This window comes from Micropterus dolomieu, linkage group LG01 (assembly GCF_021292245.1).
Source record: "Micropterus dolomieu isolate WLL.071019.BEF.003 ecotype Adirondacks linkage group LG01, ASM2129224v1, whole genome shotgun sequence".
Classification (NCBI taxonomy): Eukaryota; Metazoa; Chordata; class Actinopteri; order Centrarchiformes; family Centrarchidae; genus Micropterus; species Micropterus dolomieu.
The window spans coordinates 2129089-2142369 of record NC_060150.1 but is presented as its reverse complement, the minus strand read 5'-3'; the positions used below and the strand labels follow the sequence as shown (position 1 = coordinate 2142369).

Below are 13281 nucleotides of genomic sequence, written 5' to 3'. Positions count from 1 at the left end.
ATGGCTCCAAGAGACTTTTTTGTGCGTCTGGACAAGATACACGTACCACAGAAAATTCGTGCACGTAGGTGAAACGTGCGGCGGGGGCTGCTTCGTTAAAAGTCACTTCCTGTTGCCAGCAGGTGGCGCTATGACTGTGGGTGAATGTCGGCATGTACATGTGTTCAGGGTGGGACTCTCATCCTAGATGTACAGTTTGGTCCAGATGTGAGCATGTACACTGAAGTTACAACAAATTCCTGTTTCATGGCGAATCATCGACGCCACGGACACGCCCATTGACGAAAACACGCAAATAGCACAACTTTTCATCGTCAATGCCTTTAGAAGGCACAGCAGAAATTTGACGTCGATCCGACTAAATCCCTAGGAGGAGTTTAAACCTGTCCTTCCCAGCAGCCTGGTATAGAGTATGATGAGCTGGATACTATATTGTGCCAGACAGATTTGAATTTAACAAGACTATAAATATACTTCTCTGTCTGTTTTATTATTTATTTAATCATGTATTGATTTTTCACCGGGCCAGACATGGGGATGGGGGGCACAAACACCGCACAAACAGAAACAGGCACAGAGAAAGGACAAGATCAGAAAGAGGATGGGGGGTGGGGACAACAGGAAATAGCAGAGGTAAACGCCAATTGCAGAAAGCAACAAAACCTGCAAGACAACAGGGAGGTGGGCTTGGGGTGAAGAAAAAACAACAACAAACAAAGAAACAAAAGACAACCAGCCGAACAGCAGCAATAAACAGCTGACATAGGAAGACAACTGAGAGAGAAATGAAAACGAGAAACAGTCAAGCAAAATAAATAATACAGCACAGCCATGAGAGCTGGAATAATAACAATTAATGTATCCTGCGCGCGATGTCGAGGAAACGAGATAGAGCAAGCGGCAGAATACGAAGGCATAAGCCAGCGGAGGAAAAAGTACCACAGTACACATCCCAATATAAACGTTAATTATATTCACATAGTCTCGTGAACCTTGACGATTAACAAACTCAAATGATTATCTTACACAGCCAGTAACATTGAGGACACCCGACATCGACACACTAACCCACAAATCAGAGCTATGCGTGTCTGTAAGAGTGTTTACTGCCGCTACTCGTTGAAGCACGAAGGACCCCAGGATCAACCCCTTGGCTCCATTTCTACCACTTCCTTGTGGCATGCCAAGCCCCACTGAAAGGCCGTGAACGCAATCGACCGAACCGCCAGCTGTGGGTCTTCGCAGCAGAAAATGGTGTCCAGGTAGCTTTGAAACTTAATTACACTTTGCGATTAAGTTAGGATTCACAACCTGCAGCCATACACTTCCTTTATTTCTTTTAAGAATCATATTCTTTTCACAACAGCCAAACAAGAATATCCATTGAACCCTATAAATTCTGTTCCCTACTTCCGTTATTGCATTTTGTTGTTGCCCTATAATCAGAGGTGGTGATTAACACACGCCAAGTGCCAAATGCTGGTAGATTTTCTGTTTGACGGCTAAATGTCTGAAGGCTACCCGCCACACTGTTGTTGTCAATACAAAACCTGTGGCTTTTCACACAGACATCGTTCAATTACTACCAACATTACCAACTCAGAGGCAGATCAAATCGGACCCCAGTCTCTGGCTCAGTAGCTTTCATACAGCACAGCGAGGCGGCATATTGCCGCAATACTCTCGGAAAATAATGCAGTGTGGTTAGGAGCTACGAAAAATGTGCTTGGAGTGCTAGCTACCACCGCAATGTGGCAACATTTATCTGGTGTAGTAACCAAACCACCAAAATAAAAAAGGAGATGAAAAGGAGGCTGAAGCAGAGGATAAAACAATGAAGTTGGTGGTCCAGTCTAGTGTCTGATACACTGTCAGATATTTCTATGATCCAGCTGTTCTCCCCAGAGATCAAGGAGTATGATCCATAGACTGTGGCACCAGGACTCAGAAGCACGATTCCAGAAGATTTATTAATTATAATTTATTATTTTGGCTAGTGAAAAAAAAAAATGTTTGGCCGATAGATTTTTTCATCTACCAGTCCCATTGGCAGAGTGACAATTCATTGACAATGACAGCTCATTTCCACCCCTGCCTGTATTCATCGTTTTGTCTTATAAACAGTATCTCACCAAAGTGACCCTCACATTTTTGTAAATATTTGATTATATCTTTTCATGTACTAACTTTTGTTGCCAGCGGTTTAGACATTAATGGCTGTGTGATGTGTTATTTTGAGGGGACAGCAAATTTATACTCACTACTTTACATTGTAGCAAAGTGTCATTTCTTCAGTGTTGTCACATGAAAAGATATAATCAAATATTTACAAAAATGTTGGGGTGTACTCACTTTTGTGAGATACTCTATATACCTTTACTTATCTTCACCTTAGTTAGTAAATAAATATTTCACTGTAATAACAGGGACGCATGTGTGTACCATTTATAAAATCAGGTCACTGCCCAGAGGATTCATTCAATTAATAACTGAATGATTATTGATCAATTAATATTATTAAACTATACCCAGGCATTCCTAGCCCCTTAGGCATACAGCGACGCTAGATGGTACCCCAGAATATAAAGTGCATATTAAATTAATATGTCATAGTAGTACAGTATTAATATTCATAACTTGAGAAACATAGTGTTGGTTCAATACAGTGAAAACATCAAAAACACAAGTTGTGTTTTTTGGGCAACTTTGAAGAACATAATACTGACGAATGTCTTCATGTGCTGTTTTAGACGCAATGTGTAATTACTGTTTGTGAATTTGGTGTAAGAATGGCTGTGGATGAACTGGAGTGCACATCCTGACAGCACATTCAGTTCAGCAGCTATTGTCTCTCTGAGTATCTGGTAACAGCCTTAAATTATTTATTTTTTTATTACTATTTATTTGTAATATTTAGTATTAGAGGTGGTGATACCCTAACAAAGCCTCTTTCTCTCCCTCCCCACCTGAAGCTGTCCAGGTAGCTGACAAGGTTTTTATGATCTATCACACCCAAATCTGCAGGTCTGATCTGACCATGGACTAAGGCTAAAAAAATCAACATTAATGGTTTTACAAAAAGATTAAAGTTAATGTGGAATCAGCATCACACAAAAACAAAAGCTACATACCTGAGTGAGCGGATGAATGGTAAAGCCTCTAAGAGAGACTCGCACAGACTTTGGCAGGCAGGAGTTTTCCTGTCCCAGTGGAGGCAGACATTAAGCTGCGTAGTGATCTTCTGCATGACTTTTACTGCTCTTTCAAACAGCAGTCTTTTACCCTCAACTGGAAGGTGCAACTGATTTCCATCCAGGCTGAGTAAGCTGGTGTGGTCCATCTGCCATCTGTCCTCACTGAGAAGGAAAATCTCCCACAGCTGCCGTGGCAGAGGGCCACTCCTGTAATTTAGGAAAAATCAGAGACAATTTAAAGAGTAATAGAGTAGAGTGACCAGTAAAGTTTAATTAAATAAAGTCTGTTTAAGTAAAAGAAGCTACAGCTGAAGTAACATACTTTATTTTCTCTGAATATTTTCCATACATCTTTTACACTTATCCTGTTCAGGCTCAAACTATTTTGTCATCCTCGTCACCTCTTGAATCAATAAACAGGCACAAAGCTAAACTACTACTTAATTAGATATGTGGTGACCTAAACAGTCATTTGAGACTTTCAACACACGCTCACACATACCACTGGACATTTTGAAGGCATCCTAATAGTTGTCTCATTCCTTGCTCTGACACCATGACGTCCTCCAGGTTCAGACTTATTTTCCTCTCCTTCGATTGAGTGACCACGTAGGCCACAGCAGAGCAAAGGTAAAACTTGAGACTCTCTCCACTGAGATCAAGATGGTAGTCCAGCTTCTTCAGAAAGCAGATACATGCTTCAGGACACTGGGACTCATAGAAGCACTGACATAAGAACAGTATGTCCACATCAAGCCCACTGTCCTCGCTATCACCTATGTCTTTCTTACTGAGAGGAGGGGAAAATGTGGTTATCAGTTCCTCGAAGAACCAGTCAGACGTGTTCTTGAGCTGCTGAGCTGGAGTCAGATGCTTCATCAAACTAGGTCTCTTGTCAGTCAGCAGTCGACACATGAAAGGGATCAGATGTTTCATGTGTTTCTTCTCCTCAGTGAGGCACTGTTGAAAAACATCCCTGATCTTATCTGGATTCTTCAGCAGCCACAGTGCTGCAAAAAACTCCTGCATTGTGTAATGGAGAAATGCATGTGTGGTGATTGTCTCAGTGGGGGCCACTTTGATAACAAGAGGTTTCAGGAAGGAGAGGACGCAACTGTCTTCACAGGGCAGTTCTGTCAAGTTCACAGTTTTTTCTACAGTTGCTTTAAAAGCAAACTCGGCCAGAGACAGAATTTCTTCACTCCTGTTGTTGATGAATGAATTTAGATCTTTGTTTTTTGTTTTCTTGCTGATTGTTTGAAGGCAACGACGAACAATATTGATGTAGATTTCAGTTACAGTGCATGGCTGTGGAGAGTCTTCTGATGTCTCTGATGAAAAGCCGAGAGCCACCATCAGTGCATACATTGGGACATGGCAAAGAGTTAACAACTCCAGGTTGCTCAAAACCTTCTCCTGTTCTTCTCCTAGTGTTGTAGATAAATATTTTTTTATGGTCTTCTCACTAAAGCCTTTCACTTCCACTATGAGGAAGTCCCCAGAAAGGAGGTCTTCTGCATCATCTGGTCTGCATGTAATGATGACCTTGGCATCAGGTAGTAGGTCCTTCTCTACAAGTCTCTTCACCACTGATGAAGAGAGATCTGTGATTCCATCAAAAATGAGTGTAACATTGTCAGAGTTCTTCTTTATGTCCTGTAAGACCTCTTCTTTGCCTTCATCTGGCTCACTGAACACACTGAAAAGAAGATCCTCCAGGCTCTTGGTCTTTCTGATGTGGGGTGTTGCTCTCATGCCAAAGTAGAACATGTAGTCGAGCTCCTTGTTGTCTCTTTCTGCCCAAAGTTTCAACATTTCGTGAGTGAGTGCTGTCTTTCCAATTCCAGGCTTACCAACCAAGAGGATGTTTTTATCTGTCTTCAGCAGGTCTCTGGGGGAAATGTCTGGAATGTCATCAGGGATGTATGTCCTCAGCTTTTTAGGGCGACTCATCTTGCTCTTAAATGTCTTTATTTTAGATGGAGAAACACTTCCTTGTGTGTCTAACACAAGTGCAGTGTACGACAGATCAGGCTTGTTGTTTCCTTCAAACTGATTTTTGTTTGCCTTCCAAAAGTCATTTGATATTTTTTGTGCTTTTGACTTCAACTTTGCCTGATATCTGAGGCACGGCCCTGAGCCTAAAATAAAAACAACAGGGAGGAAATAAATATACTGTGAATTAACTGCTGTGCCCTCACACTAAATCACAGATACATATTTACAGACACATTTAGGTGCATAGATAAATAATAAAAACTTGATATGCTATCAATCAGAATACAAAATACCTTGTAAGCAGTTTACATCCATCTGTGTGTCGTCCTTGAAAGAAAAGCAGCTGATCCAGTGGTGCAGGTCAAACTTCTTGGTCTCAGTAGAAGCTGAACTCTTTGTCTCAGGGAGAAGGGACGTCCTCCCTAAGGTCCTCTTCCTCGTCACGTAAATAATCCTGAGGAACACTTGGCACGCTGCTTCCCCCTTCTTAGTGACTGAGTCCAGTATTCTCCTGGTTTTATCACAGTCATCTCTCTATGCCTGTATTTTGCTGACCTTTTCATCACTGAAAACTATTTGCTGGTGCAAGTTCTCCACAACCACTGAGAGATTATTTAAATCTCTCACAAGGTGGACTCGAACACTCTTCCCGTAATCTAAGGCAGACTGTGTTGTACAAGCCATGTGTCCTTGCTTCTGTTTGTTCTGCACACAGATCCAACTTCAATGATCTGGAGAACAAAACACCAGGTTAATAAACTGTCTAATATATTTCATGATGTCTAAACTTCGTGCAGCTGATGCAACACTGTATCTATTTTACTGTATCTACATTGCAAATCCTAGTTTAAACACAGCTGTAATCTTGCAACTACAAACAGGCCCTGTCATGTAGTGTGTAGTGAGATTCAGTCTCAGTCAGCATTTAACCCATCCCCCAAGGGTGCAGTGCCCACTCTGCAATGTCCGGGGGGAAACCCACACAGAGAAGAACATCCAAACCTTCCCGAGATCTGGTCCTTTAAAGTCTGATATTTCCAGATCTGTCTTCACACTATATGTATACTGTCTGCAGATCAGGAAAAAGGGCAGCTGATCAGAATTAGTTCAATCACCTCTGAGTATGTTGAACCTGATGGAAGGTAAATAAAGATCCATTTTAATCCAGTGGCGCTAGAAATGTGTGCCAATGCAGACAATGACATATTAAAAAACAGGAGTGGGGAAGGATCAATAAGTTAACAATATTAAATAAAATTCAGCGTTTTCGCAGATTCGTGCTAATTCAGCATTAACCAGACTTGAATTTCCTTAATAAATGATAAAAGTGCTGGTATTTTCTATATTACATTCAGTTTTTAAACATGTTTATTCTGCTGTAACCTGACAGACAAAATGCCGGTAGCAATAACTGAACTGATGAAAATATGTATCAAACAGATACGACACAGTTGGGCTTTGCAATTAATCGAATTTTAATCACGATTTTGACTTCCAACGATCATAAAAACAAGTTAATCAAAATAAAACAAAAAATTGTGCCGCATCAAAATGGCTCTGGCTGCATGCTATTTTGCATTGACACTCGTTTTGTCTTGTGTTATAAATTCAGTGCGCCCTTTCCATTACAGCGGTGGCTCCCACCCATTCCTAAAAGCCCAAACTCACTTTTATCCAGGCTGTGATGTTTAATTCAGTTTCAGCTGAATAACAGGGATTATAAAAACTGCTACAAGCAAACACATCCCAACTTCAAGGCTTTTAGTTAAAGAATAAAGATTTCGAGAGATAGCGACATACAGAGGGATTACAGTGATTACAGTGTGATTTCAGTGATTGTTCAGCTAGATATTAGTAGCCTACATTAATTGATGAGAGACAGCGATTTGGGACAGATATACAATGCCTATAAAAAGTATTCATGCCCCGGAGATGTTTCACCCTTTCTTTTATACATGAAATCATGGTCAATATAATTTGGCTTTTTTGACAAGAATATGCAAAAAAACCTCTTTAATATCAAAGTGAATTTTTACAAATTTTACAAATTTTTACAAACTAATGTCAATTAATAAAAAATATATATGATATGGCTACTAAACCTGAAGGGGGTGAATATTTATGCAGTCTTCTTTACCTTACATATTTTTAAATAATTGACAGTTTGTAAATATCCGTTTTCACTTTGATATTAAAGAGGGTTTTTTGCTAATTCTTGTCAAAAAAGCCAAATTATTCATGATTTCATGTAGAAAAGAAACAAAAGGGTGAAAGGGTGAATACTTTTTATAGGCACTGTAGTAGGCCTAACATATTAATTAGTGACATATAGGCCTATCCTAGTGATAAAGATGGTTATAGCGACAGATAGCTCTAAACAGGCTAGGTGTGTGTGTGTGTGTGTGTGTGGGCATGACGATAAATTTCTTTGCACAGATCGTATCACTCCACGACAAAGTAACATTAGAAAGTAACTTTAGATTACTGGCTGGCTGGAAACTAATGGAGAGGGAAACTCCAAAGGTAAACTTTGACCTCCTGGGAGGCCTTACCATGGAGGAGTGGCTTGAACAGACTTCTTCAGGAAAAAAAGACACCTGTGAGACATGCGGAGCCAACTATAGAGGAGATCGACCAACTCGAAAAGAACCGGAATGAACAGAACACTGAGAAGCAAACAAAGTGGGCAGTGAGATGCTTTGAAGAGTGGTGTAAGGATAAAGGTGTAGCAATAGACTTTCCAACCACATCAAAGGACAGTTTCAATTACATTTTACGAGATTTCTATGCCACTGTCAGAAACAGTAAAGGCGAACTATATGGCCTAAGCAGCTACATTGGTCTCCGTGCTGGCATCAACCGTTACATTAATGACCCACCACTCAGTCTGTCCTGGTGCCAGAGATAGAGTTTACAACAAGCAGCAATAGTTTCACAGGTGTTGTGATAACACTGAGAAGACTCGATACTACGGTCCATCCCACATCAATATCAGAGGATGACTCAAAAGCCATCAAGACAGTACTGTATCCCGAGACTTCGGAGGGGCCTTGGTGACCTTCTCTGTCCTGTGTCATCTCTGGAGAAATACATCTCCAACAATGTTGCCAAGAATATGCAAGCTAGTAGGGACACGGCAAAGATACACAAACCACTGCCTCCGTAGTACCACAATTCAAGGTCTTGAAACGAGACAGATTATGGCTTATTATGGTTAGTGGACACAAATGCGAAGCCTCTCTCCAGAGCTATTGGCAACCAAAACTTTGGGACCGGAGAAAGTGGAGTAAGATCCTCGCTGCAGCACACACATCTCCACCTCAAAAAAAATGCAAGCCAAGTAAAAGTTGCCACGTTTTTAGTTGCTGCACAATACCAAACGACCCCACTGAGGTTAAATAGCTGAGTTTCCCTGCCAGTCAGTCAGAACTGAAGAAGTCCTTTGGATGAGGGACGAAACGTCTTCCAGTATCTTCAACCAAGTCCAGTTGCCCTTGACTTTAACATTCGTTGGTTCACTTTTTATAATTAATCTGGAATATATCAGAGATTCATTTTTTGAATTAAATTGTTAGAAAATTAATTTCACCACAATATTCTATTTTTTTTTTAGACTCATCTGTATTTGCTTTATATATTTCATCACTTGAAGAATTTATTACACATTTTCCTCCCAGAGTCTCACTGTGGATAAGATGTCCCACCTGGTGCAAAAGATATGGTTTATGGTTCACATTGTAATAAATTCTATATATATATTAACACTCCCTATATTTACTACTTACTGAAAAGCTAATCCTATACCACAGATAAAACATGAAACATTAAAACTGAAGTATAGTATAAGTTATAAAGTGAAAATACTCCCAAACATGTTTCACATGAAATGTTGAAAAGTAATTATGCAGTGTATTTCTGTGTGTGCAGGAGTATTTTTACTTTCTACCTTATACTTTAAGATAAATAAGGAGCCATACACCCAGTACCCATAGACTGTATAACAGAGCCGGAAGTTTCTGAAGAGTGCCTTGTTTGCTGCTCTGATATAAGTCTAGTTTAAACACAGAAGAATGTGGGCACATCCAAACCATCCTGTGGGTAGGTGCTGAAACCAAGAATGATCTGCACAGAGTAATTATGAATTCCACTAGGTGGTTTTTATTGTGACCTTGCAAAATCTGAGGTCTCAGAGCTGACTGAATGCACATTGTACATGCACATGTAGTAAATCGGTGCATCTATACCACACAAGACCTTCTCAGGTCACAATAAATGACACCTCCTACAGGGCTTCAAAACTATTCAGCGTGTAGATAATTATTTGTTTTTCACTACAGAGTAACTTCTCAGTCAATGTCACATTTGTCTCTTAAAGAAATGTCAGTAAAACAGTGTATAACATCAACCTTTCATTTTTGACTTTCAACTAACATATGTAAGTTGTTAGCCTATAAATACCATCTTAATATTTTCATTTACAGTTGTTAATCATAATATATTATTGTGTTTAGATCACACTATTTACAATTAACATAGGAAACTGATGATGAATGAAGAATGTGATTTTATTATGTATAATTAGTCTGATACACCTTATATCAAAGTCTTCCTTATACAAAAGTAATAAATTAAACTCTTGTCTTGCATTCATGAAAACATCAATATTAAAAGGTTACAAATGTGAAAGTAGTTTTGTATGACTTGAAATGTGTTGAGTTATTATAATGATAGAATCTGTTGATAAGAACCCAGTGTCATAATTTCACGTACGTTGTGTTCAGGTGTTGTGAGTAAAAAGAAAAGCAGGAGCTGAAGAGCTGGAAGCTGTAACTGTTCTCTCCTGAAGAGCTGGACACAGCTAATCACATCTGGAGGGTTCTGCAATCAGCTCCTCTGGCACCTGTAAAGACAACAATGGGTAGACAGTTAAGCAGCTTCTTCCAAAGAGCCATTTAGCTACTGAACTCTGAGATCGCCTCAGCATGATAACCTCTCTCGCATGTGACAGTAATTAGGGGTGGCAATGTGAAATACACTGTTTCCTAATATGTGCAATATACGGTTTTCTGCTGGTTTTCACTGTGCAATAATACCTACTCAAGTCCGTTTCTTATAAGGATATTGTTTTATATTTCTTATTGAACCTTTTTAGGCAAATTCTAATCCACCAAACAAACTCAGAGGCGGCTCTCACACACCTAATTTCTCGCCTTAACTAAACCATCGCCCTCGTTATAACCCAGCTACCTGTCTGCAGGCATAATGCTCATATACTGAGAAAAAAGGTGGATGCAAATCTCTGCAGGTAGCCTACAACAGCTGTTCTGCCGAATAATGCGTCCACCTCTTAAGCTCTTTATCAGAAACGTCGCTGATCAAACACAGTTATCACCTCAGATTGTTTGCTGAATCTCAAGGAATGCTACATCTACTGAGTGTAATAACTTATTGATGACTCTAAACAGCCTTTAATATGTACTTAGAATCAATCATCCACACTGACAAACCCCATAAAGAATAGTATAATGTTATCGTTTTTAAACCGTAATGTTACACTCGGAGGTGCACGGTGTTATGCCGAGTTTTGCCTGCCTGCCGAGAATTGCATGCACCTCCAAATGCTGCTTTTAAACGCTATAATATTCTTTGTGGGGTCCATCAATGGTGATAAATGATTCTAAGTATATATTTTATGAACGTTTAGAGTCTTTAATATTTCAAAAGCCTACACTTAGGCCTAGTAGAAGTACCATTGACATTCAGTAAATATGTGATATATCCGCCGTTTGATCAATGAGCACAGCAAAGCGTCTGAGAAGGACCCAAAGAGGTGGATGCATAATTCGGCAGATCAAATTTTGTAGGCTACCCGCAGAGATTTGCATCCACCTCTTTTCTCAGCATAAAGAACCGTTATCACCCGTGAGGTGCATGCAATTCTCGGCAGGCAGGCAGAATTTGGCACAACACCTGCTCTCAGCAGGTGTGACAGTTTCAGGCAGAACTCCGCAGCCGCTCCCTCCTCGGCTCTCTGCCTTTAAAACCCTTCATGTCCATCAGAATCAGGTGCAGCCACTTATAATAGGATCTGACTAGTATCTAACTGAACAGTGATTCAGTTTCAAGACGTAGTTAAAGGTTGGTGATGGCTCAACGAATAAGATGCCTGCCTTTGGTGTGAGAGACCCAGGTTCAATCTCCCACTTTGACCCATCCACCATTGTGTCCCTGAGCAAGACACTTAACCCCTAGTTGCTCCAAAGGCGTGCGACCTCTGACATGTATAGCAATTGTAAGTCGCTTTGGATAAAAGCTAAATGAATAAATGTAAGACTCACAACGCCCGTTAGTAATATTTAACGTTAACGTCAGCTAACTGAGAGCTGAGCCTTTACAACTTCACACAGACGCCTTTTCTTCAAAGCATAATCACCCTAATGTCTAACACTAAGGTTAATCTAATGCATTTTGGCTTCTCTCCTCTTGCTGACTTGTCTTTGACTCCTTAAAAGCTGCGGTTAGAACACACTAACTCCCGTTAACTTAGCATCGTTAGCAGCTTGGGGCTGCTCGTATCTGGCTAACTGGCGTAACGAGCTAACGTTAAGCTAACAAGCTAAATGCCGACAGCGATTCATGTTAAATGTTAACACATAAATAAAATACAGGAATTTCACTCACCAAGTAGAACACGAATTTCCTGGAGGTTCTCTCTCCAATAAACCGCACAGCCTTCCATTATTCATCCGGAATCTGCTGAGCCGCCGCCGCCGCCTTCTTCTTCTTCTTGTTTCCGGCAGACTAGACGCATCTGTGGTGTATTGCCCTCCTCTGTTCGCTATTCACATCTTAACGCTAATTGCCTATATCCTTTTGTATAAACCAGTTTTATGTAGGTATTCGATCACTTTCTTCATTTTGTTCCAACTACTATGACGACAGTATTTTCTACAAAGAACTAATACATGCTTCACTGTTTCCTTGTCTCCACATTCACATTTTCCATCAGGGTGTTTACCAATCAGAGCCAGCCCACTCCTCAGCCCACAGTGCCCAAATCTCAGTCTGGACAGAACTACTGCATCTCTTCTCTTACCTCTAAAAGCACATCTTCCTTTCTCTACAGTTCTTTGTACTGAATAATATGTTCTCGCCTTCCTTTCGTTTCCCCATGATTTTTGCCACATTTCTTTCACTGACCTATTTATTATTTCTGTGTAATCCGGTAACCCATATTGTAAATTAATTTGAACTCTTTCCTCCAGCACCGCCTTCTTTGCCACCAGCTGCTTCCTCATTATCCTCCACACCCATGTGGACCGGTACCCACACAAACCCCACCTCATACCCTGCTTTGGGAATTCTGTACAACACCTACATAATTTCCACAAGTAAATCGGGTCTAGATTTCATTCATCGTATCTTTAATTGTATTCAGAGTTGCTACTGAGTCGCTACATATAACTGAATATTCCTGATTATTATCTTCGACCCACTTTAATGGCCATAGGACTGCCACCAGCTCGCAACAGGTCATATTTAATGTACGTCGCTTTAAAATGACAGCTCCGAGGAAAGGACATTTCATGCACTCTGTACGAACCGCTGCGACGGGAGGCTACTTGACGTTAGCTAAACAATCAACACTTATCAGTTTTGGTCTGATACGTTTGAAAAAGGTTTGGAGATACGCAAAGCCGACACAGGAGAGGAGATCAGTTGGTGTTCTCTGCTGTAAGGTCCTTGTTTTTTTTCCCCCATTTTCTTTTATTAGCAGTATAAGCAATAATAATATTAGATTATTGTTGGAAAAGGAGGGGGTATTTGAGGCCAATGGCTTCAGGGAGTGGAGGGGATGAAGGTGGTGGTGGGTGGCATACGGTGGTTAAGGAAAAAGGGGGCTCTAAGAGGGAGGCATCGAGGGAAAGACCTGAAATGTCAGGAAATGAAGGAAGTAAAGTTAGGAGAACTGGAAATTCTGAAGAGTTAGTTGTGCTGTTTAAAGTCAAGGGAGCTAATCAAGGAGATGCAGGATTTAGGGCAATTAACCCATTAAAGGTTACTAATGCTTTGGAGAGTCAGATAGGCA

The 13281-nt window shown here is 40.4% G+C and overlaps 1 protein-coding gene across 1 annotated transcript in view; it reads left to right on the top strand.

The window, feature by feature from the left end:
• Positions 1-13281, top strand: part of LOC123972807 — a 152489-nt gene that overhangs the window by 44523 nt on the left and 94685 nt on the right. The window lies entirely within an intron of this gene.